The 26,262-nt window shown below is 34.1% G+C and overlaps 1 long non-coding RNA gene across 1 annotated transcript; it reads right to left on the bottom strand.

Moving 5' to 3' along the window:
- Nucleotides 1–17,174: 17,174 nt before the first annotated feature.
- On the bottom strand, nucleotides 17,175–20,139 carry LOC126674239 (uncharacterized). Its single transcript, XR_007639477.2, has 4 exons — nucleotides 19,987–20,139; nucleotides 19,688–19,764; nucleotides 18,667–18,751; nucleotides 17,175–17,392 (listed from the first exon to the last, which is right to left on the bottom strand). It is a non-coding gene; the product is annotated as an uncharacterized LOC126674239 (long non-coding RNA).
- Between the last annotated feature and the right edge of the window lie 6,123 nt (nucleotides 20,140–26,262).

Genomic DNA, 26,262 nt, shown 5'->3' with positions numbered 1-26,262 from the left:
TCAGACCGAGTACTTCTCCATGGGGTGCTCCAGTTCTGTTTGTGAAGAAGAAAGACGGTTCTGTTCGACTGTGTATCGACTACAGACAGTTGAACAAGGCTACTGTCAAGAACATATATCCTCTTCCTCGCATCGATGATTTGTTTGACAAGTTGCAGGGTGCGAAATGTTTTTCCAAGATTGACTTGAGGTCTGGGTATCATCAACTTTGGATTCGTGAAGTAGATGTGCCTAAGACTGCTTTCCGGACGCGTTATGGACATTTTGAGTTTCTGGTTATGTCCTTTGGTCTGACTAACGCACCAGCAGTGTTCATGGATATGATGAACAGAGTGTTCAAGCCGTTTCTGGATAAATTTGTTATTGTTTTCATTGATGACATTTTGATCTATTCTCGAAGTGAGGAGGAGCATGCTTACCATTTGAGGACTATACTACAGACGTTGCGTGATCATCAGTTGTATGTTAAGTTCTCAAACTGTGAGTTCTGGCTGTATCAGGTTATCTTTCTAGGACACGTGGTGTCGAATGATGGGATCAAGGTTGATCCAAAGAAGATTTTAGGCGGTTATGGATTGGCAGAGGCCGAGGTCAATTACCGAGATCAGGAGTTTTCTTAGTTTAGTTGGTTATTACCGTCGGTAAGTGCAAGATGTTTCTCGAATATCTGCACCGTTGACTAAACTGACACAGAAGGGTGTTAAGTTTGAGTGGACTGACAAGTGCGCGGCGAGCTTTGAGAATATCAAGGAGATTTTGACTACAGCTCATGTTTTGGCATTGCCTTATGGCATTGACGGTTTCATAGTGTATTGTGATGCGTCTCGGATTGGTTTGGGTTGCGTGCTGATGCACCATGGACATGTGATTGCCTATGCTTCCCGTCAGTTGAAGATGCATAAGGTAAATTACCCTACTCATGATTTAGAGTTGGCAGCTGTGGTTTTTGCGCTAAATATTTGGAGGCATTACTTGTATGGTGCTACTTGTGAGATTTTCACTGATCACAAGAGTCTGAAGTACATCTTTGATCAGCGAGAGTTGAATCTTAGACAGAGGAGGTGGTTAGAGATACTGAAGGACTATGACTGTCACGACCCAAAATAATTGAGCCGTAACCGGCGCTAGGGAACGGGAGTGGTAGCTCTGGAACCCGTAGCAAGCTTCAAACCACTATAAAATTTTCGCAAATAATAAGCAAATACCACAACACAACGAAAGCAAATATACACAATATATATATATATATATATATATATATATATATATATATATATATATATATATATATATATATACAAATATTTACACTAACTGTTCAAAACCTCGCGGGCTTTTGCTACCTTACCTGGTTCGAACTGGCCTCGCGGTACTATATACATAAGTTAGTGTATTAGACATATCACCGGCATCTGGTTCCGTGAACAAAATATAATACATGTAACCTACAAAAATATAAACAAGACAGCAAGTGTTATGTACAGTCAAAATATACTGCTGTCTAAGCTACGACTCTGTCAACACTGGACCACTACTGCAATACTCACAGAAGTCTGAGGACTATACATATATAGCTGACTTCTGGATTTCAAAACTGTGTTCTAACTAGGGCCAGATGTAAGAACCTGAAAGACATCAAATGTGAGGGGTCAGTTTTGGAAAAATACTGAGTGAGTTTACATTTTAACTAACGATATTATTATAAAACATAGCATCGCATTACAATAAAACAATAATATAAAAGTAATATATATAAACATGTATTTGATCCGTCCGAAACTAATATCCTAGCATGCGACACAACTTTCGAATGATCATATCATACTGATCCAATTGGTCCGACCCGGGAGTATTCACACTCTGCCTCGTCGATCGCGACCCAATTCTTAATCCTAAAGTGTGAGTCCAACTCACTAGATACGGGGACTCCAGACTACACCATAGCCAAGTACTCACTCGTATCGAATTCATTATCCAACTTCGAAATTCATATTCATATCATATCATACATGTATATATCATATCATTTCTCAAATGCAAACACGCTATACCGACTCGATACTGGTGATCACACAGCCTATTGACATCCAATAGGTAGCTAGTTTCTTCGGATTGCATACTGGTCTCTCGTATATAAATTCGATAGAAACATATATCATGCGATGCGTATAAACAATATACATATCTATGTAAAATAACTTTAATATATATATAATACGCGAAAGTAAAGTGCAACTCACAAAAACTGCAATCCAATCAATGACGTGATCGATGAAATGATATGCTCTCGCTATCCCACGTCTACTGACTTCTTTGCTCGCTTACACATCTGATACATAATAATTAACGTTTAATAATTAGACGTGAATCGCGTGTTTTACGTATAGTACTTTCAACTTCTAGGGTTTAGTTTCATTTTTAATATTATTCGTGAACTCGATATTCCTTTATTGTATTCACGATATGCCGAACTCTATTTCTCGTATTCGAAAATCATATAACACTCTTAACGTTTCTCGTTATCTTTAATTATCGAAAACGTCGAGCTAAAACTTTACTTTTAAATTATCGGGGTCCTTAATTGTTTTTAATGTCTAATATTCAAAAATATTGATATCCCGCTCAATTAGGGCTAAAATCCCATTTTGGTCCCCATGGACCCACTATGCGGCGCACAAGGGCACTGTGCGTCCGCATAGTGTAGTGTGCGTTCGCACACTACAGTGTGCGTTCGCACACTTAGGTGTGCGATCGCACACCGAGTGCAGCCCACAAAAAATCGATTTCCGGGGCTTTCCGTCCATTCCGTCATGCTTATAACACTTTCCTATTCAAAACTCGTAACTCCGTTTTCACCAAAACGTCAAAATAACCTCAAAAACGTCAAATTCAATCCTATTACGCAAAATTCACCAAAACGGCCATATATTTTGAATTTTAACCAAAATTCTCGAAGCTTTACTTTAAAACAAAGCTTGATATTGATAGAGGACGAGATTTTGAAGAGATTGACGCGAAAATCGCTCGAATCGGACGTCGAACGGAGAAACGGCGGCGAAACGACGATATTCGATCGATGAATGAAGTTTCTGGAGCCTTTCTCTCTTCTTCTTCTGATTTCATTATTCATAAACATAACCTTATATATTAAGGCTAAAGTGCTTCTTTAACCCTTGTTTTGTTTATTTGTTACAACTTATATTTCAAACTTTTCTTTTATACAATTTAGTCCATAACTAAATTAACTAAACACTTGAATTACACCTTATACGTATTATTTATATCCAATAGATAATACGAATCCAATATAAATATTTTTCCGTTAAAATCTATAAATTTCTATTTTCGAAACATAGTGGTTAAATTACCACATTAGTCCCTGAACTTCATTTTGGAATATTTCTTGACATTTTTCCTTTAATTCCAATTCCTACTTTCCAACTAGGATATAATATTAAGTACCTCGTCGTTAACTTCTCGAAACTGACCTACTTGAAGTTTATTTATCTTGATTCCTCGAAAATCTTTACGATATTACCATTCCGGCAACTCAAAACTGGACACGTGGTCCAATTAGATAATTTAATCTTTTGGGGTATTACATTCTTCCCCCCTTATAAAAATTCGTCCTCGAATTTTCATAAGACTTGTTGAAACTTTAAAATTTTACTAATGCTTTTCTTGACGTCCATTACTACGCGTCAGTCATAGTTTCTTCTTTTACTTTAACTCTTAGCTCTTCACCTATAGCTGTGATTTTGTACTTATTGTTAATCGATTATCTATTCTGCTTATAGTATCTCCTTGCCATCGCGTAGCTGAGAATCTTCTCAAAGTAGCGTCACCTTAGATGTATCTTTGATATCGCAATCCTTGCATCACTGCCCTTTTAGTCAGGATCTTTCCTCAGATTATCCTTAGCGTCGTATAATCTTTTGATTAGTATCTCATCAATTTAGTACTTCTCTCTTGATGAAACATTTGCTTTACTCATACATTTATGAGCATTTGCTTATATAGTTATAAGTTTATGACCATATCCTTACTGTCATCCTCCCTTATCTTCTTCCTTTCTTATGTTGTTAACTCTATTTCTTACTTCTCTTTCTTTCACTTTTAGACATTTAGCTTCTTTTAATCATCCCTTTTTGGGTTATACTCCGTCTACCATAATCGCTCTTTCTTATAGAAGTTAAGTTCGATATACCTTCTATTACCTTTCGTCTTCTTTTTCCCTTCCTTTTTGCTACTGTGAACTTCGTGTCGTGTTGTTGTTCGTGATCCTTCAGCCTTTACCATTGCCTTAAACGTGCTGCTTCACATTACTTTCGATCGTGTAGCTTGTACAGTTGTTTTTATTTGCTGATACTATCCGTATTCTTATCCTCTTTACTTCCCTTTAGTTGCTCCTTTAAAGATCGTTTCGAGTCTCTTATTGACTTATCAGTCAAACTTGTCTTTCCTTTACTTCACGATTCCTTATTTACGTTGATCTCATAAGAATTTCATATGTTTCTTATCATCTAGCTTCCTTAAGAATTCTTATTACTAACTAACTTTCGCGTAACTTCATAATTACCTTTAATCTCTAACTGATTTAATAGATCTTTAATAACTTATCTTCTTTTGTACTTAAGTTTTCCTAAATCCGACAATCCTATAGGTTTTCATCACTTCCTCTATCATAATTCCTTCTCACTATATAAACAACTTTCTCTTTCATCTTATACTTCTACTTTTTTACTTTCGAATAGTTTCACTCTTCAAAATATTATCTTAGCACTAATGGTGATCGTTCCTTAGTTTATCTTTATTATGTCTTTCATCTACTTCTTAAAATGTCTTCCGATTATTCTGAACATTTAGATTGTACTTGACTTTGTAATTCCCAAATTAGTGAATAGTTTCAATTTTGTTGTCCTATGCACCTTATGCCTCTTTAGTACTTATAACGTAGCTTTAATTGTCTTATGGAATTTAGCCTTTTTTGTATTAATACCGACTTTCGTCCTTATGACATCGTGGCTTCCTATATATAGTACACTCCTATCTGTCCAATAGCAATGAAGTATCGTCTTATTGTTTATTTATTATATCCATTACGTCTTCTCCCCGTTTATAACATCTTTATTACTACTGTTCTATTCCGACAATCCTTCTAATATTAGAACTTTCCACTTTTCTAATCATCTTGCTAGATTTCGGGAATACATGCATTTTCTATCATACTTTCTTCCATGTTCTTCACCATTCTTACATTTACTGATACGTATGTCTATATACGTAGTCTTTATCTTTATACTGGGGTTCTTCTCTTTTACTTTTCCCCTTTCTGTTAACGCACTCATAATTCTGATACTGATGTGAGTAGCTTCACTTGATATCAGTCATATAACATCGTTTATCTCTTGATCCATCTAACTTTGAACCTTCACACCGTACAAGATCGTCTTCTCCGTCGTTTCGTATCCTTTACTTCCTTTCTTTCGTCTAACATGACTCTATGTCATTTCATCCTTTGTTCTAACATGAGGACATATATTGTATCCTCAGGCATTGCCAATGCATCACACCTTGACTGCGTATGCTCTCCGGCGATAACTCCTTATTTGCATTTTACCTCAGCCTCATTAGCTTTGTTGTAATTAATCGTTAACATGGCTTAATTCCGTTATTGGGATTTCTTTTACAAGTATTATCCTCATTTATTAAGAATCGTTTATTATCCGATCCAGAGTTTCACATCTGAGTTCACTTACTGAACACAAAGATTTCAAAACATCCTTTGGCTGGCCAGCTTTTTTAAACTACTTTTCATAAATCATTTGAAATTGTCCATACAATTGTAGCTCAGAGTGATGACACCTCTCATCACTAAAGGGTTGCTCAAAATTGCATTTTCTTTATCTTTGTAAAGATATGATGCATGATCTAAGATTTTGAAAATCATTCTTTTATGCAGTCCTATTGTGATTATGCGATGTCATATACGATGACTGAGCACAATTGTATTTTGAAAAATCTTAAAAAAAAATTCATACTTTTCGTAAAACATAAGTTTATCCCAGTTTGTACACTATGCGACTATTAACGGATTTCTTTATTATTGAGTACATTTCAAATTTTTATATTGATGTCACCTACTGTCGTTTTCCCTGACTATTCTTCTGTCATATTACCTCTTTTTCCATATCTCCGATTACTCAATTCGAGTCAAAGTTCCCTATTGTTGTAATCACTACATCCACTGCTTCGATACACTGTATCATGTCATATGCAAACGCAGGTACCGATGTTCTACATTGATTCCCTTTTTAGTAGCCCATCTTTTCCTTTATGACTTCTAGAACGTAATATAGGAATCACGTTCGCGATAATGTATTATGTATTGTTTATTATATGATTGCTATCGTAAATCATGTTTATATGTTCTTTTATTAGGTACGTCACCGGCGACATCTCTTCCTATAGCTTTTCGCTATCTGAAGTATTATCCTATAGGTATATCCTAATTATTATACTCTATTATGCAATGCAACAAACATATATATACAGTAATTCAACCACATAAACACAAATACACAAAGCATATAAATCGCTAATACCTTGAGGTGCCTGATGCGGAACGCTAGGTTCCCTAATGACTACGCCAGTGTGTCAGCCCCTAACTCTTCTACCGGAGTTGCCTCCGCCTCTATGCACAAAGTGGGGGTTAGTCTTAATACCAAAGGATGGGTTGACGTAATTAGGATGAAACTCACGCCTAAAATAGAAGGGTCGAACAGGATATCCCTCCCACTGACAGTCAGTCTCGATCCTACGGGCCATCATAGTAAGCGTACCAAAATGTTCACCTACATACTCATATAGCTCACCATACTCAGGTCCTAAGCCTCTCACGTATCTACGGTTGATAGTTGTGTTATCTTCGTTCAGATCGGGGACTCCCTCAACCATTCGTAGAAAATCAGAAGAATACAGCCCTACTGTTAGCATTCCTCGGAGAGAAGGAGAGCATCTGCCTCCTAACTTGGTTTAGAGCTATTTGTGCCTGATCGTTTTCTATTTCTGCGTCTTCTCTCAAATTGCGGTATCTCCACACCCTAGACCAGAAATGCTCACTTTTATATTCTTCAATGTCTGATTCATCTAACAGTTCCTCTTCCTCAAAATCCTCTTCTTCTAATTCTTCCTCTGGGTTCTCTTCTGGGTCCTCCTCTGGATCCTCTTCAGTATCCTCCTCCGGATCTCCCTCCGGATATTCCTCATGATCCTCTTCTTTCTCACTATACTTTATTTCTGGCGAATGGGTTCTACCTCTGGCTCCAGAAGAACTACCAATCTCTGATACAGACATATAGCCATTCTGATAAATTTCTAGCGATCTTCTAATATCTGCGTGGAATCCGTTCTGATGGACACCAGATGGTTTGCCTACTTCCTTCCGTTCTTCAGCAGCATGTGACTGAGCTCCGTTCTGTCCAGACATGCGGAAAAGAAACAATTTCAAACATAAGCGAGCATCTGAGCCCATTTCCACACGCAATCCCAATATTAACTGATAAGATACTGTAATCATTTAGCATTTAATCCAACTGCACGTAGTTCGCAAGCAAATAACCATTTAGTAATTTTAGCGAAAGTAGTAAACACTTAGTTGCCTCAGTCGTTCGTATACGCAGATACTAATAACTTATTAGCTTAATAACCCTGATTCGCGCGCTATGCCACATACTGCTAATACACATATCAAACAAATACAAGCAACTAAGGTCCGACTCTTTTGCTGCAGTAGTTCCTAGGTTTACTTACTGACAGAATATCCCAAATCAAATAGACACTCAGACAAAACACTGAAACAAACTTGCAGTGGTAACTGGACTAACTGCTCTCAAATAAACACTGAAACAAACTTGCATTGGTAACTGGACCAAATGCTCTGATACCAACATTGTCACAACCCAAAATAATTGAGCAGTAACCGGCGCTGGGGAACGGGAGTGGTAGCTCCGGAACCCGTAGCAAGCCTCAAACCACTATAAATTTTTTGCAAATAATAAACAAATACCACGACACAACGGAAGCAAATATACACAATATATATATATATATATATACAAATATTTACACTAACTGTTCAAAACCTCGCGGGCTTTAGCTACTGTACCTGGTACGAACTGGCCTCGCGGTACTATATACATAAGTTAGTGTAAAGGTTTGGCTTAAATCGCTAAAAATGTGAAACGTATGGATTTGTTTCGTAAAGTTTTAAACATTTGGTTTTGTTTCGTAACGTTTGTAAACGTTTGGCTTAAATCGCCAAAAAGGCGAAATGTTTGGATTTGTTTCGTAACGTTTGTAAACGTTTGGCTTAAATTGCTAAAAAGGCGAAACGTTTGGATTTGTTTCGTAACATTTTGTACACGTTTGGCTTAAATCGCAAAAAAGGTGAAGCATTTGGATTTGTTTCGTAACGTTTGTAAATGTTTGGCTTAAATCGCTAAAAAGGTGAAATATTTGGATTTGTTTTGTCACGTTTGTAAACGTTTTGCTTAAATCGCTGGCTTAAATCGCTAAAACGGGGAAATGTTTGGATTTTTTTCGTAACGTTTGTATACGTTTGGCGAAAATCGCTAAAAAGGCGAAACGTTTGGATTTGTTTCGTAACGTTTGCATACATTTGGCGTAAATTGCTAAAAAGGCGAAACGTTTGGATTTGTTTCGTAGCGTTTGTATACGTTTGGCTTAAATCGCTAAAAAGGTGAAACGTTTGGATTTGTTTCGTAACGTTTGTAAACGTTTGGCTTAAATCGGTAAAAAGGCGAAACGTTTGGATTTGTTTCGTAATGTTTGTAAACGTTTGGCTTAAATTGCTAAAAAGAAGAAACATTTGGATTTGTTTAGTAACATTTTGTAAACGTTTGGCTTAAATCGCTAAAAAGGTGAAGCATTTGGATTTGTTTCGTAACGTTTGCAAATGTTTAGCTTAAATCGCTAAAAAGGTGAACCGTTTGGATTTGTTTCGTAACGTTTGTAAACGTTTGGCTTAAATCACTAAAAAGGTGAAACGTTTGGATTTGTTTCGCAATGTTTGTATACGTTTGGCGTAAATCGCTAAAAAGGTGAAACGTTTGGATTTGTTTCGTAACGTTTGTATACGTTTGGCGTAAATCGCTAATTATTTCATAACATTTGTATACGTTTGGCTTAAATCGCTAAAAAGGTGAAACGTTTGGATTTGTTTCGTAACGTTAGTAAACGTTTGGCGTAAATCGCTAAAAAGGTGAAACGTTTGGATTTTTTTCTTAACATTTTGTAATCGTTTGGCTTAAATCGCTAAAAAGGTGAAGCGTTTGGATTTTTTTCTTAACATTTTGTAATCGTTTGGCTTAAATCGCTAAAAAGGTGAAACGTTTGGATTTGTTTCTTAACATTTTGTAATCGTTTGGCTTAAATCGCTAAAAAGGTGAAGCGTTTGGATTTCTTTCTTAACATTTTGTAATCGTTTGGCTTAAATCGCTAAAAAGGTGAAACGTTTGGATTTGTTTCGTAACGTTTGTAAACGTTTGGCGTAAATCGCTAAAAAGGTGAAACGTTTGGATGTTTTTCTTAACATTTTGTAATCGTTTGGCTTAAATCGCTAAAAAGGTGAAGCGTTTGGATTTTTTTCTTAACATTTTGTAATCGTTTGGCTTAAATCACTAAAAAGGTGAAGCGTTTGGATTTTTTTCTTAACATTTTGTAATCGTTTGGCTTAAATCGCTAAAAAGGTGAAACGTTTGGATTTGTTTCGTAACGTTAGTAAACGTTTGGCGTAAATCGCTAAAAAGGTGAAACGTTTGGATTTTTTTCTTAACATTTTGTAATCGTTTGGCTTAAATCGGTAAAAAAGTGAAGCGTTTGGATTTTTTTCTTAACATTTTGTAATCGTTTGGCTTAAATCGCTAAAAAGGTGAAGCGTTTGGATTTTTTTCTTAACATTTTGTAATCGTTTGGCTTAAATCGCTAAAAAGGTGAAACGTTTGGATTTTTTTCTTAACGTTTTGTAATCGTTTGGCGTAAATCGCTAAAAAGGTGAAGCGTTTGGATTTTTTTCTTAACATTTTGTAATCGTTTGGCTTAAATCGCTAAAAAGGTGAAGCGTTTTGATTTGATTCGTAACGTTTGTAAATGTTTGGCTTAAATCGCTAAAAAGGTGAAATGTTTGGATTTGCTTCGTAACGTTTGTAAACGTTTGGCTTAAATCGCTAAAAAGGTGAAACATTTGGATTTGTTTCGTAACGTTTGTATACGTTTGGCATAAATTGGTAAAAAGGTGAAACGCTTGGATTTGTTTCGTAACGTTTGTAAACGTTTGGCTTAAATTGCTAAAAAGGTGAAACGCTTGGATTTGTTTCGTAACTTTTGTAAACGTTTGGCTTAAATTGCTTAAAAGGTGAAACTCTTGGATTTGTTTTATAATGTTTGTAACGTTTGGCTTAAATCGCTAAAAAGGTAAAACGTTTGGATTTGTTTCGTAACGTTTGTAAACGTTTGGCTTAAATAGCTAAAAAGGTGAAATGCTTGGATTTGTTTCGTAAAGTTTGTAAACGTTTGAATTGCTAAAAAGGTCAATCGCTTGGATTTGTTTCGTAATGTTTGTAAACGTTTGGCTTAAACTGCTAAAAAGGTAAAACGTTTGTATTTGTTTCCTAAACTTTGTAAACGTTTGGCTTAAATCGCTAAAAAAGTAAAACGTTTGGATTTGTTTCGTAATGTTTGTAAACGTTTGGCTTTAATCGCTAAATAGATGAAACGTTTATATTTGTTTCGTAACATTTGTAAACTTTTGGCTTCAATCGCTAAAAGGTGAAACGTTTGGATTTGTTTCGTAAAGTTTTTAAATGTTGGCATAAATCGCTAAAAAGGTGAATTTTTTGAATTTGTTTCGTAACGTTTTAAACGTTTGGCTTAAATCGCTAAAATGGGGAAACGTTTGGATATGTTTTGTAACGTTTGTAAACGTTTGGCTTAAATTGCTAAAAAGGTGAAACATTTGGTTTTGTTTCATAATGTTTGTAGACGTTTGGCCTAAATCGCTAAATAGGTGAAATGTTTAAATTTGTTTCGTAACGTTTGTAAACGTTTGGCTTCAATCGCTAAAAAGGCGACACGTTTGGATTTGTTTTGTAAATTTTGCAAACGTTTGGCATAAATCGCTAAAAATGTGAATTTTTTGGATTTGTTTCGTAACGTTTTAAATGTTTGGCTTAAATCGATAAAATGGGGAAACGTTTGGATATGTTTCGCAACGTTTGTAAACATTTGGCTTAAATTGCTAAAAAGGTGAAATGTTTGGTTTTGTTTCGTAACGTTTGAAACGTTCGGCTTAAATCGCTAAAAAGGTGAAACCTTTGAATTTGTTTCGTAATGTTTGTAAACGTTTGGCTTAAATTGCTAAAAAGGTGAAATGCTTGGATTTGTTTTGTAACGTTTGTAAACATTTGACTTAAATTACTAAAAAGGTGAAACGCTTGAATTTGTTTCGAAACTTTGTAAACATTTGGCTTAAATTGCTAAAAATGTGGAACATTTTGATTTGTTTCGTAATGTTTGTAAACGTTTGGCTTAAATTGTTAAAAAGGTGAAACATTTGGTTTTTTTCGTAACATTTGTAAGGGTTTGGCTTAAATCGCTAAAAATGTGAAACGTTTGGATTTGTTTCGTAACATTTTAAATGTGGTATTAATTAGTAACGTTTGTAAACGTTTGGCTTAAATCGATAAAAAGGTGAAACGTTTGGATTTGTTTCATAACGTTTTTAAACGTTTGGCTTAAATTGTTAAAAAGGCGAGACGTTTGGATTTGTTTGTAACGTCTGCAAACGTTTGGATTAAATCGCTAAAAAGGTGAAACGTTTGGATTTGTTTCGTAACATTTGTAAAGGATATTAAACTCTGTAGATCATTAGACTTTACTCAAATTACAGAAAGATCACTAAAAAAACTTTTGTTACAAAATGGTCATTGAACTATACCTTTTACTACAAAAATGTTTATGTTGTTACAAAAACAACACTAAACTTTTCGTGAATTATAAAAATGTCACTGGATCTCTTATTATAAAAAGGTCACTGAACTATGTTCCTTTTTGTAATTTTGGCTTGCCACGTAAGCAAAAATGTTGCGTTTTTGCTTAAAACGCAATGTTTTAGATGGCTGGACCCCTTTGTAATAAAAGGTATAGTTCAATGACCATTTTCTAACAAAAGTTTTTTTAGTGACCTTTCTGTAATTTGAGGAAAGCTTAGTGATCTATAGAGTTTAATATCCCGTTTGTAAACGTTTGGCTTAAATCGTTAAAAAGGGGAAACGTTTGAAATTTCGTAACGTTTGTAAACGTTTGGCTTAAATTGCGAAAACGGTGAAACACTTGGATTTGTTTCATACCGTTTGTAAATGTTTGGCTTAAATTGCTAAAAGATGAAACGTTTGGATTTGTTTCGTAACGTTTTAGACGCTTGGATTTGTTTCATTACGTTTGAAAATGTTTGGCTTAAATTGCTAAAAAGGTGAAACACTTGGTTTTGTTTCTTAACGTTTGTAAACGTTTAGCATAAATTGCTAAAAATGTGACACGTTTGGACTTGTTTCGTAACGTTTGTAAACGTTCGTCTTAAATGGCTAAAAATGTAAAACGTTTGTATTTGTTTCGTAACGTTTGTAAATGTTTGGCTTAATCGCTAAAAAGGTGAAACGTTTGGATTTGTTTCGTAACTTTTGTACATGTTTGGCTTAAATTTCTAAAAAGGTGACACGTTTGGATTTGTTTCGTAAACTTTATAAACGTTTGGCTTAAATCGCTACAAAGGTGAAACGTTTGGTTTTGTTTCCAAACCTTTGTAAACGTTTGGCTTAAATCGCTAAAAAGGTGAAACATTTGGATTTGTCTCATAACGTTTATAAACGTTTTGCTTAAATTGCTAAAAGGGTGACACATTTTGATTTGTTTCGTAACATTTGTAAACGTTTAGATTAAATCGCTAAAAAGGTGAAACGTTTGGATTTGTTTAGTAAAGTTTGTAAACGTTTGGCTTAAATCGCTAAAAAGATGAAACGTTTGATTTTTTTCTTCGAAATGTTTGTAAACATTCGGCTTAAATCGTTAAAAAGGTGAAACGTTTGGATTTGTTTTCTAACGTTTGTAAATGTTTGGCTTAAATCGCTAAAAAGGGGAAACGTTTGGTTTTGTTTCGTAACGTTTGTAAACGTTTGGCTTAAATTGCTAAAAATATGAAATGTTTGGATTTGTTTCGTAACGTTTTAAACGCTTGGATTTGTTTCTTAACGTTTGTAAACGTTTGGATTAAATTGCTAAAAAGTTGAAACGCTTGGATTTGTTTCGTAACGTTTGTAAACGTTTGGCTTAAATTGTAAAAATTTGAAACGTTTGGATTTGTTTCGTAACATTTGTAAACGTTTGGATTTGTTTCGTAATGTTTGTAAACGTTTAGCTTAAATTGCTAAAAAGGTGAAACATTTGGTTTAGTTTCTAAACGTTTGTAAGCATTCGGCATGAATCGCGTAAAAAGTGAAATATTTGGATTTGTTTCGTAACGTTTGTAAACGTTTGGCTTAAATTTCTATAAAGGGGAAACGCTTGGATTTGTTTTGTAACGTTTGTAAACGTTTAGCTTAAATACCTAAAACTGTGAAACGCTTGAATTTGTTTCGCAACGTTTGTAAACGTTTAGCATAAATTGCTAAAAAGGTGAAACGTTTGGAATTGTTATGTAACGTTTCCAAACGTTTGGCTTAAATTACTAAAAAGGTGAAACGCTTGGTTTTGTTTCGAAATGTTTTAAAGGTTTAACTTAAATGCTAAAAAGGCGAAACGTTTGGATTTGTTTCTTAAAGTTCGTAAATGTTTGGCTTAAATTGCTAAAATGGAGAAATGTTTGGATTTGTTGCGTAATGTTTGTAAACGTTTGGCTTAAATTGCTAAAAACGTGAAACGTTCGGATTTGTTTCGTGTCGTTAGTAAAAGTTTGGCTTAAATTGCTAAAAACGTGATACGTTTGGATATGGTGCGTGTCGTTAGTAAACGTTTGGCTTAAATCGCTAAAAAGGGGAAACGTTTGGATTTGTTTCATAACGTTAGTAAACGTTTTGCTTAAATCGCTAAAAAGTTGAAACGTTTGGATTTGTTTCATAACGTTTGTAAACGTTTGGCTTAAATCGCTAAAAAGAGGAAATTCTTGGATTTGTTTCATAACATTTATAAACGTTTAGCTTAAATTGCTAAAAGGGTGAAATGTTTGGATTTTTTTTGTAACGTTCGTAAACGTTTGGCTTAAATTGCTAAAAAGGTGAAACGTGTGGATTTGTTTCATAACCTTTGCAAACGTTTGTCTTAAATCGCTAAAATGGTGAAACGTTTGGATTTGTTTCATAACGTTTGTAAATGTCTTAAATCACTAAAAAGATGAAACATTCTTATTTATTTCGTAACGTTTGCAAACTTTTGGATTAAATTGCTGAAAAGGTGAAACGCCTGGATTTATTTCGTAACGTGTGCAAAGGTTTGGCTTTTATTGCTGAAAAGGTGAAACGCTTAGATATGTTTCGTAACGTTTGTAAGCGTTTTGCCTAAATTGCTAAAAATGTGAAACGTTTGGATTTGCTTCGCAACGTTTATAAACGTTTGGCTTAAATTGCTAAAAAGGAGAAATGCTTGAATTTTGTTTCGTAACGTTTGTAAAGGTTTGACTTAAATCGCTAAAAATGTGTAACGTTTGGATTTCTTTCGTAACGTTTTAAACTTGTTTCGTAATGTTTATAAACGTTTGGCTTAAATCGCTAAAAAGGTGAAATGTTTGGTTTGGTTTTGTAACGTTTGGAAATGTTTGGCTTAAATCGCTAAAAATGAAAAACATTTATATTTGTTTTGTATTATTTGTAAACGTTTGGCTTAAATTTCAAAAATGGGGAAATGCTTGGATTTGTTTCGTAACATTTGTAAACGTTTGGCTTAAAGTGCTAAAAATGTGAAATATTTTGATTTGTTTTGCAGCGTTTATAAACGTTTATCTTAAATCGCTAAAAAGGTGAAACGTTTGGTTTTGTTTCGTAACGTTTGTAAACGTTTGGCTTAAATCGCTAAAAAGGTGAAACGTTTCAATTTGTTTTGTAATGTTTGTAAACGTTTGGCTTAAATCGCTAAAAAGGTGAAACGTTTGGATTTGTTTTATAAAGTTTGTATACGTTTGGCTTAAATCGCTAAAAAGGTGAAACGTTTGGATTTGATTTGTAACGTTTCTAAACGTTTGGCTTAAATAGCTAAAAAGATGAAACGCTTGGATTTGTTTCGTAACGCTTGTAAACGTTTGGCTTTGTTTCGTAACTTTTGTAAAAGGTTTGGCTTAAATCACTAATAATTTGAAACGGTTGGATTTGTTTCGTAATGTTTTAAACGTTTGGTTTTGTTCCGTAACGTTTGTAAACGTTTGGTTTAAACTGCTAAAAATGTGAAACTTTTGGATTTGTTTTGTAACGTTAATAAACTTTTGGCTTAAATCGTGAAAAAGAAGAAACGTTTTTGTAAATGTTTGGTTTAAATCGCTAAAAATGGGAAACACTTGGATTTGTTTCGCAACGTTTGTAAATGCTTGGCTTAAATCGCTAAAAAGGTGAAACGTTTGCATTTGTTTCGTAACGTTTTAAACGTTTGTCTTAAATCGCTAAAATGACGAAACGTTTTGATTTGTTTTGTAACGTTTGTAAACGCTTGGCATAAATCGCTAAAAAGGGGAAACATTTGGATATGTTTCGTAATGTATGTAAACGTTTGGCTTAATTCGTTAAAAAGGTCAAATGTTTGGTTTTAAAAGGTTATAAAACAAAACCAAATGTTTAAAACGTTACAAACAAATCCAAATGCTTCACCTTTTTAACTATTTAAGTTGTAACGTTAATAAACGTTTGGCTTAAATTGCAAAAAATGGGTAACGTTTGGATTTGTTTTATAACGTTTTTAAACGCATGGCATAAATTTAAACGTTTGGATTTTTTTCATTACGTTTGTAAATGTTTGGCTTAAATTGCTGTTTTATAACATTTGTAAACGTTTGGCTTAAATTGATAAAAAGGTAAAATATTTGGATTTTTTTCGTAACGTTTGTAAACGTTTGGCTTAAATTGCTAAAAAAGGAGAAACATTCGGATTTGTTTCGTAACGTTCATAAACGTTTGGCTAGAATTGCTAAAACAATGAAACGTTTTGATTTGTTTCGTTGCGTTTGTAAACGTTTGGCTTCAATTGCTAAAAAGGTGAAACGTTTGCATTTGTTTCGTAAGGTTTGTAAACATTTGGCTTAAACCGCTAAAAAGGTGAAACGCTCGGATTTGTCTCGTAACGTTTGTAAATGTTTGGTTTACATTCCTAAAAAGGTGAAAAGTTTGGATTTCTCTCGTAACGTTTGCAAACGTTTGGCTTAAATCGCGAAAAAGGTGAAATATTTTTATTTATTTTGTTACGTTTGAAGGCGTTTGGCTTAAATTTCTAATAAGGTGAAATGCTTGGATTTGTTTCGTAACCTTTGTAAACTTTTGGCTTAAATCGCTAAAATGGGGAAATATTTACAAACGTTACGAAACAAATCCAAACATTTCACCTTTTTAGCAATTTAAACGAAATGTTTACAAAGGTTATGAAACAAAACCAAACATTTCCCCATTTTAGAGATTTAAGCCAAACATTTACAAACGTTACGAAACAAAGCCAAATGTTTACAAACGTTACGAAACAAATCCAAACATTTCACCTTTTTTCCGATTTAAGCAAAACGTTTACAAACGTTAGGAAAAAAATCTAAGCATTTCACCTTTTTAGCAATTTAAGCCAAACGTTTACAACCGTTACGGAACAAAACCAAACGTTTCACTTTTTGAGCGATTTAAGTCTAACATTTACAAACGGTACGAAACAAATCCAAACATTTCATCTTTTTTGCGATTTAAGCCAAACGTTTATAAATGTTACCAAACAAAACAAAACGTTTAAAACGTTACAAAACTAATCGCAATTTAAGCCAAACGTTTACAAACTGTCACGACCCGATTTCTCGAGCCGCAACCGGTGCTAGGGAATGGGAGTGGTAGCTCCGAAACCCGTAGCAAGCCTAAAACCTGTGTAAATTTTTCGCAAATCAAATCATTTTTTTCATATATCAAAATACATGTGACCCCATTTTACAAAAATATCAGAGTTAAAATGCGCTAGTCAAATACATAGACAAAAACATCTAGACTACTGCGGACTGCTAGAATGAAAACCTTCTGTCACTTCTTGTGCAAATGACTTCCGAGAATTAAAACTTCGGAAGCTTGACTTTCCAAATAATATCATGCTATCCCTGAAAAATGGGAGGAGCAACGGGGTCAATATAAAACTGAGTGAGTTCACCAAATTACACGCAATATCACATAAAGGGTTAAAACCGTTGAAAACCCATTTTATATATAGAAAATACTCTTTTAAAATCATATTGCATACCCTCTTTACTTTCCTTCATAGCTCTTTGTTTATTTCATAAACTTATAGTTTATACGTATTTGACATCTTCGATTTCTTATTATGGTTTTGATATTTTTCTTCTCTCGTTTTGTTTCATTAGTTTTCGACCGAATCTTAAATCTTAGTTTATATCATCATGATTCTAAGTCGAACTAAATCATTGGCAAGTCTCTTGTGACTTGATCCTTATGGTTGGGTCCCGAGATAGTTCAACCGAGTTACCCATAACCATATGGTACAGTCCCGAGATAATTCAACCGAGTTACTTGTACCATTTCTCAATCCCAAACGATCGATAGGAGTCCCGAGATAATTCAACCGAGTTACTCTTTAGACACGGGTCCCGAGATAGTTCAACCGAGTTACCTTCGTGTCTGCATTCGGACTCTGCATCCTGCAGGTCTAAGGAACTTAACTGTCGATTCATATGATTCCTATTGACATTTAATAGGAGTATTTGTTCACATTGTGTCTCGATCTTGTTTCGTATTGATTCTCGATGTATCACACTTACTTTTTATTTCGTATGAGTTCCGAGGATTATCATCGAGAATGGATGAGATACAGGTCCCGGGATAATTCTACCGAGTTCAACCTTGTATCTCAGTTCTTATTATTTTGTGCACCATAGTACAATTCTCATTTTACGTTTTTGTATTTTTCGTTCTGTTGTATTGATCCTTTATGGACCATGGCATGCACATTACAATCTACAAGCATACATCTATAACCCATGCACGTATGGGTATTTATTATGTTTGATAGTACATATCGGAATGTACTATATTTCCTTATTCATATTTGATCTAATACTTGTATATTATTCGATATTCGATTTATTAGTACATATATGAATGTACTGTACTTTTCTTATTTATATTTGGTTCAATTCACATTTTATTACTTTACCCATCCCCGGTGTTTAAATATATATACTCTTTTCATTTACTTGTATTATTATCAAAATAGCACAATACGATAAAACATCATTTTCAAAACATACACATATATGAATTTTAAGAACATACATTTAAACATAAAAATATTCATATAACTTTCGTATTAAAATACGTAGCTTTACGAATATTAGCGAGTAATTTAAAGTGTACTCACCACTTGCTATCCAAATTCTTCAAATAAGCTTGACAATATCTCGATCCGTTTTCCTCGAGCCTTATCGATAGTCGCTCCTTCGAGTCTACGCAAATTCGATAACGCTACGAATTAATAACAAATCTAATTACGATTACGCATCTAAAACTAGTTCGATCAACCTACTTCGGTCATTAAAAACGCTTATCTAAAATAGTTTGACCCCTGAACGAAATCGACATTCTTAAAGTTTAGAACGCCGCCTACAACTTTTGTTTAGGTCTCAGACCATGAATTGCACCCGAAGGTGTCGAAAACAAGCTCAGAAGTGTTTTACATAAGGCTGTCCTAAAACTGCAGACCTGCTTGAGCAATAAAATGTTCCGCTCAATTTGACCATCTTAGAGGTAGAATTAGAGAAATCTTAAAACTAGACAATTGTAGAGGACACATTCAAGTTTCTGTACAATCAAACAGAACCTGATTTGGAGTTATAGAACTCCAGATATGGTCCTCGTAACATGACTGTTATGCAGAACAGTTTTCTGCATTTTGTCAATCTAGTTCGTACATTTGATTCGTAACTATAACCCGTCAAGACTCACACCTATCGACATCATGTTCCTATATAAACACAATTCGGACCTTATACATCAATACCAATCTCAAATCCAAGATATAACATTGTTCAAGTTCACTTGAACAAGAACTTCACATCAAGGTCAAAACACTAATCCATTTTTCATTCAATTTTTATAATCTTCTTTACTAAACAAACACAACTTGACTTCAGCTCTAATTGACTCATAATCAATGCCTATATTCATACTTGAATCTCATATAATCATCATAGCTTAGGGGCCGAAACCCTTAGCCCTTTCTCCTTTCAAAGTTTCAATCAATCTTACTTAACACTACACAATTTCTTACAATCAATTCATCAACCACCTAGAGCTCATGTTTATTGCCAACTCTATATGCCATTTCCATCATTCAATACATCAATCAACAATTCACAAATTTCAGAATTCAAAAATCTCACCTTGATGATTGTCTCTTGGCCGAAGGTTCCATGCCCAAATTCATCATCAAAAACCTTCCATGGAAGCTTGTAAACACCTCACAAAACAAATTAATAAAAATCCCTAAATTAGCTCATGAACCCTAACCAAGAACAACTCTCACACTCATCATAATCAAATCAATTTTCATCCATAATCACTACAACTAATCAACTACATAGCATAAACATCAAGTCTTACTTATCAAGCATCATCACCATCAAACTTGTAAAATCCGAAATATAACTCTGAAACCTTAACTGAAATTCGATTTCCTTACCTCAAATTCAACCCACAGAGCTGTAGATAATCGTTTCCTCGTTCCGTGGCCGCAAGAATCGCTAAATTTCGTTGAGAAACGAAGAAGTTGTGATCATTTGAATTTTGGAGAAGAATTGAGAAGAAGGGTTACGGATTTGATCATTTGTTGCTGCAAATTTTGGCTTGAAATGAATGAATATTCATTTGTGAATGATGATATTAAGTGGGCAAAGTACCTCTTTTAGTCCTTGAAGTTTCCACCTCCTTTCGCTTAACTTTCTAACTTTTTTTTCGTCCAATTTCGTCCACTAATCTTTTAATCATTCGATTCTCGATGAATTCCCTATTATTTATATCCCAAATAAATAATATTTGTATCATATCTTATAATATCACCTTCCAATAATTTATTTTGGCAATTTTGGCCAAAAACGCTCAAATTTCCATTTTGAGCTAACTTGCACTTTTTCTCACTTTTTCGTCCAATTTTCATTTTAATGACTATCAATAACAACTTTATCAATATTATTTTCTTATCTTGAGAAAATAGAGTAAAACACAACTTCCTCCGGAAGTTTGTGGTTAAAAGTCCACTTTAGTCCTTAAAGTGGCTAATTTGCACTTTAACCCTTATTCTTAACTAACCGTCAAACTTTCTTCTAAAACGATTTCGTACACTTACGAAACTTGACGATCATTTATTAATAATATTTCACGGACCTTGACGTGAATATTATTAACTCTGGCTTTCCAACTTATTTTATCTTATTCCATTTTTGTCCCGATTAAATCCAATTCATCGCATAATAATTTTCCATTTAAATTATTATCCTACGATAATTCCAATAGACCCTCTTCGGTCTAAGTCCTTATTATCCAATCCTAATCTGATTTTCTCGTTCTTAATCTTTACGATTATGCCTCGTGGAACTACACGTAATACCTCAAAAATTTAGGTTATTTCACAAACATTACGAAACCAATCCAAACGTTTCCACATTTTAGCAATTTAAGCCAAACGTTTACAATCGTTACGAAACAAATCACTAAAAAGGTGAAACGTTTGGATTTTTTTCGGAACGTTTTAAACATTTGGCTTAAATCGCTAAAATGGTATAGCATTTGGTTTTGTTTCGTAACGTAGGTAAGCGTTTGGCATAAATCGCTGAAAAGGTGAAACGTTTGGATTTGTTTCGTACCATTTATAAATGTTTGGCTTAAACGTTTGGCTTAAATCTCTAAAAAGGGTGAAAAACTTGGTTTTGTTTCGTAACTGTCACGACCCATTTTCATGAATCGCGACCGGCGCTAGGGTATGGGTAATGTAGTACCAAAACCCGTAGCTAGCCTTTCAATTAACAATATAAACACATAAACCTGCAGAAAACCAATGCTCGGGGGCAACCGAGACTTCAGCCTAAATCTAGCAGTTATAATATTCAACAGTTAATATAACATGCTTATCCAATTCCGAATCTAAAATAGATTTATCATAAACCAATGTAAGTAATATAACATGCCAAGCAATATAACCAGTCGAACCAATCCGACAAATTGTCTAATAATAAAAAGACGCCTAGTTACTACTGCGGTCTAAGAATAAAACAGTTTTACAGTTTATTAAAAATAAAAGGAACCTCCGAGGAAAGTAAATGCGGAGATCACCAGACTCTCTCAGATCATAACCCTGGGAAAAATTGGGAAAACAACGGGGTCAGATATACTGAGATGAGTTCATACCACTATTTACATTTATTAAGTGGAAAACCTTTAAAACGTTTAAAACATTTAATAACGATATTATAGATAATAGTTGGAACCCTAATCCACAATTCTAAATAATAATCATAATCCAGTAGGTCTGGTCCCGAGAGCTGAGCTACACCGAGTTACCACTGACCACACTTATACCAGAGTCCCGAGAGCTGAGCTACACCGAGTTACTCTACCTGGTCCCGAGAGCTATGCTCACACCGAGTTACCACATTTCCATATATACCTTACCCAGATCAATACCGGTGCGCACGCAGACCTAATGATGCCCATTAGGTAGCATGTTCCAACTAAGAGCCACAATATAAAAACAGTTCGAAATATACGTACAGTATATATATTTAATATTAAAATAACAATTTACTTAATAAAGCGGTAAATAGTAAATATAAACTCACAGCTTGCTAATCCGCGTGAAATACCGGCAAGCAACTAACTCTGGTTCGCCTCTGAAGCACGAACAGTAGACGAGTCTAGACAAATAAAATAATTATTAAAATCAGACCCTAACTCTAGAGAGTACTAGACACCACATAAGACTAGCACAATTAACATGTAGTAAATAAACAATCCAAAGTAACACAAATATATCCAAAAGGTAATAAAGCCCAATTAATATAAGTCTACTGAGTTCTCACTTTAAAATCCAATTTATAAATATTATTTAATAACTTTAAATAATAAATAATTTACAAATAGTGGGTTTGCCGAGTTACCAATAACTACCAAGCTAACCTCACTTGTCGGATGACCCAAGTCTAATCCGACTCAAAACGTTTATCAAATATAAACCCGAGTTTATATTTATAAAACAATTTAACAAAATATTAATCCATATTAAAAGCGGAACTCAATAACTTCAATTCCAAGTAACCCAAGTTACAAATCAAAAACTTAAACATTTTAAGTTAATAAAAGTTTAGGGACTAAATCGTACTTTAACTAATTAGGGACTAAATTGTACTTTTGCCAATCAGGGACTAAATTGTACTTTAGCCAATTTGATATCCGAAATCAAATTAATTGCTTTTGTTTATAATTAAAATAAAACATAAAATTACTAATTAAAAACTTAAGTTAAATAAGTTTTAAAACGTTTAGGGACCAAATTGTAATTTAGCCAATTTAAACCAATTTGAAATTTAATTATAATTACCCGAGTAATTATATTAGCTAAATTTATAAATAGCAATCGTTTTCAATTTAATAACTAAAAATCAAATCTAAACCCAAGGTTATTATCCAAAGCCAAAAGGTAAAGTTTAACTAAAAGGATTTGATTGTTTTCACCAAACAACTTAGGTGATTAAAATAACCCATTCACCATCTCTTTCATTTCAAACAACACAATTCCCGCACAACACCTCCATTCATGCCCCTAACTCAAGTTTCTGAACTTGAAACCCCAAACCAAAACGTCTTGACCTCATGAACTAATTACATCACAAATCTATGGCATGAAATCAATCCAAAAACTCAACCTAAGCACTCCCCAAAACTCAAAAACGTTAACAGGAAACAAACTCAATATCGGCCAAATTCAATCAAGCAAGACGATGGTGTAACTCGTTCCAAAGGCTTTAACTATAAATCCCTAATCATACCCAATGGATTTGTAATCAAAAACTTAGCAAAATCAAATCCAAAACTCACACAAGGAATCGGCAGCAACATATAATCAAGAACAGAACATAGGCAAAACAGAAAACGGAAACCGTACGGCGAATGGAAACGAGGTCGATCACGTACCGTTCAACGAAAATGAGGTGGGGAATCGAAGGTATATGAGTCTAGAACGTCTGAGATCAAACAGTTTCAGTTTCGATCTAGAAACGAACACACACGGATCAGAAAACCGAAAGGTGTTTAAAACAAGAAAACTGAAATTCAAAGGATCAAGAATACTTACTGAACAGCGATCTTTGGAAGATGATAACAGCTTCGATATTCAGCAAAATGACAAGAGGAAAACGGCTAGGGTTTCAGTGATGAGTGGTGAAGATTTTCTGTTTAGAAGTCGAGCTAATATAACGAGAGGAAGTAGGTCGAAAACAGGTTGGAAGTGGGCTCGGCGAAGGGGTCCAAAAGCTGATATGATTCCCGAACGGGAATGGCCCTTTTTGGCCTGATCCCGTTCGAGAAAGGGCCTGGTCTCGAACGAGACCAGGCCTGCAAATGGATTCTCGTTCGAGAATCCTTGGATTCTCGAACGAGAACCAAATTTAATCCTCAGGTCTCGATTGAGACCTGAGTTAACCAGAAGTGGTTCAACCACTTCGGTTGAACCACAAACCAAGAAGAAATCATTTTTTTTTAAAACTGAACCAAAACGAATCGAACCACGAAAATCTACGAAACTTCAAATACCCCTCAAAACACATCCGGAACCACGTCGGAAATTAACAAAATAAATTTAAAATTTTACGGGATATTACAGTAACGTTTGTAAACGTTTGGCTTAAATTGCTAAAAAGGTGAAACATTTGGATTTTTTTGTAGCGTTTATAAACGTTTGACTTAAATCGTTCAAAAGGTGAAACGTTCGGATTTTTTTCATACCGTTTGTAAACGTTTTGCTTAAATCGCTAAAAAGATGAAACGTTTGGATTTTTTTTGTAACGTTTGTAAACGTTTGGTTTAAATTGCTAATGAGGTGGAAACGCTTGGATTTGTTTTGTAACATTTGTAAACGTTTGTATTAAATTGCTAAAAAGGTGAAACGCTTGGTTTTGTTTTGTAACGATTGTAAACGTTTGGCTTAAATTGCTAAAAATGGGAAACGTCTAGATTTGTTTCATAATGTTTGTAAACGTTTGGCTTCAATCGCTAAATAGGTGAAACGTTTGGAATTGTTTCGTAACATTTGTAAACGTTTGGCTTAAATAGCTAAAAAGGTGAAATTTTTGGATTTGTTTCGCAACGTTTTAAACGTTTTGCTTAAATTGCTAAAATGGGGAAACGTTTAAATTTGTTTCGTAAAATTTGTAAATGTTTGGCTTAAATGGCTAAAAAGGTGAAATGCTTGAATTTGTTTCGTAACGTTTGTAAACGTTTGGCTTAAATTGCTAAAAAGGTGAAACACTTGGATTTGTTTCGTAACGTTGGTAAACGTTTGGCTTAAATTGCTAAAAAGGTGAAAATTTTGGATTTTGTTTGTAACATTTGGATTGGCTTAAATCGCTAAAAAGGTGAAACGTTTAGATTTGTTTCTTACGTTTGTAAACGTTTGGGTTAAATCACTAAAAAGGTGAAATGCTTGGATTTGTTTTGTAACGTTTGTTAACGTTTGGCTTAAATTGCTAAAAAGATGATACGCTTGGAATTGTTTCGTAACGTTTATAAACGTTTGGCTTAATTTGCTAAAATGGTGAAACGCTTGGATTTGATTTGTAACGTTTGTAAACGTTTGGTTTAAATTGCTAAAAAGGTGAAACGTTTGGACTTACTTCGTAACGTTTCTAAACGTTTCGCATAAATCGCTAAAAAGGTGAAATATTTGGATTTGTTTGCTAAAAAGGTGAAACGTTTGGATTTCTTTCGTAACGTTTGTAAATGTTTGGCTTAAATTGCTAAAAAGGTGAAACGCTTGGATTTGTTTCTTAACGTTTGTAAACGTTCGGTTTTGTTTTGTAACGTTTGGATTTGTTTCGTAACGTTTCTAAACGTTTGGCTTAAATTGCTAAAAAGGTGAAACGTTTGGATTTGTTTCGTAACATTTGTAAACATTTGGCTTCAATCGCTAAAAACGTGAAAGGTTTGGATTTGTTTTGCAACGTTAATAAACGTTTGGCTTAAATTGCTAAAAACGGGAAACGCTTGGATTTGTTTTGTAACGTTTTAAACGTCTGGTTTTGTTTCGTAATGTATGTAAACGTGTGGCTTAAATCGCAAAAAAGGGGAGACGTCTTGTTTCGTTTTGCAACATTTGTAAACTTTTGGCTTATATTTCTAAAAAGGCGAAACGTTTGGATTTGTTACGTAACGTTTTTAAACTTTTGGCTGAAATCGTTAAAAAGCTGAAACGCTTGGATTTTTTTCGTATCCTTTGTAAACGTTTGGCTTAAATCGCTAAAAATGTGAAACGGTTGGACTTGTTTCGTAACGTTTTAAACGTTTGAAATAGTATTGAAACGTTTGGATTTGTTTCGTAACTTTTGTAAACGTTTGGCTTCAATCACAAAAAATGTGAAACGTTTGGATTTGTTTCGTAACGTTTATATACGTTTTGTTTTGTTTCGTAACGTTTACAAACGTTTGGCTTAAATCACTAAAATAAGGAAATGTTTGGTGTTTTTTTCTATTGTTTTGATTTGTTTCGTAACGTTTTAAACGATTGCTTTTGTTTCGTAACGTTTGTAAACGTATGGCTTAAATCGCTAAAAAGGAGAAACGTTTGGTTTTGTTTCGTAACGATTGTAAACGCTTGGCTTAAATCACTAAAAAGGTGAGACGTTTGGTTTTGTTCCGTAACATTTGTAAACGTTTGGATTTGTTTCGTAACGTTTGTTTAGTAACGTTTTAA

This window comes from Mercurialis annua, linkage group LG3 (assembly GCF_937616625.2).
Source record: "Mercurialis annua linkage group LG3, ddMerAnnu1.2, whole genome shotgun sequence".
Taxonomy (NCBI): domain Eukaryota; kingdom Viridiplantae; phylum Streptophyta; class Magnoliopsida; order Malpighiales; family Euphorbiaceae; genus Mercurialis; species Mercurialis annua.
Note: the sequence above shows the minus strand (reverse complement) of the source record. Positions and strands in the feature narration are given on the sequence as shown.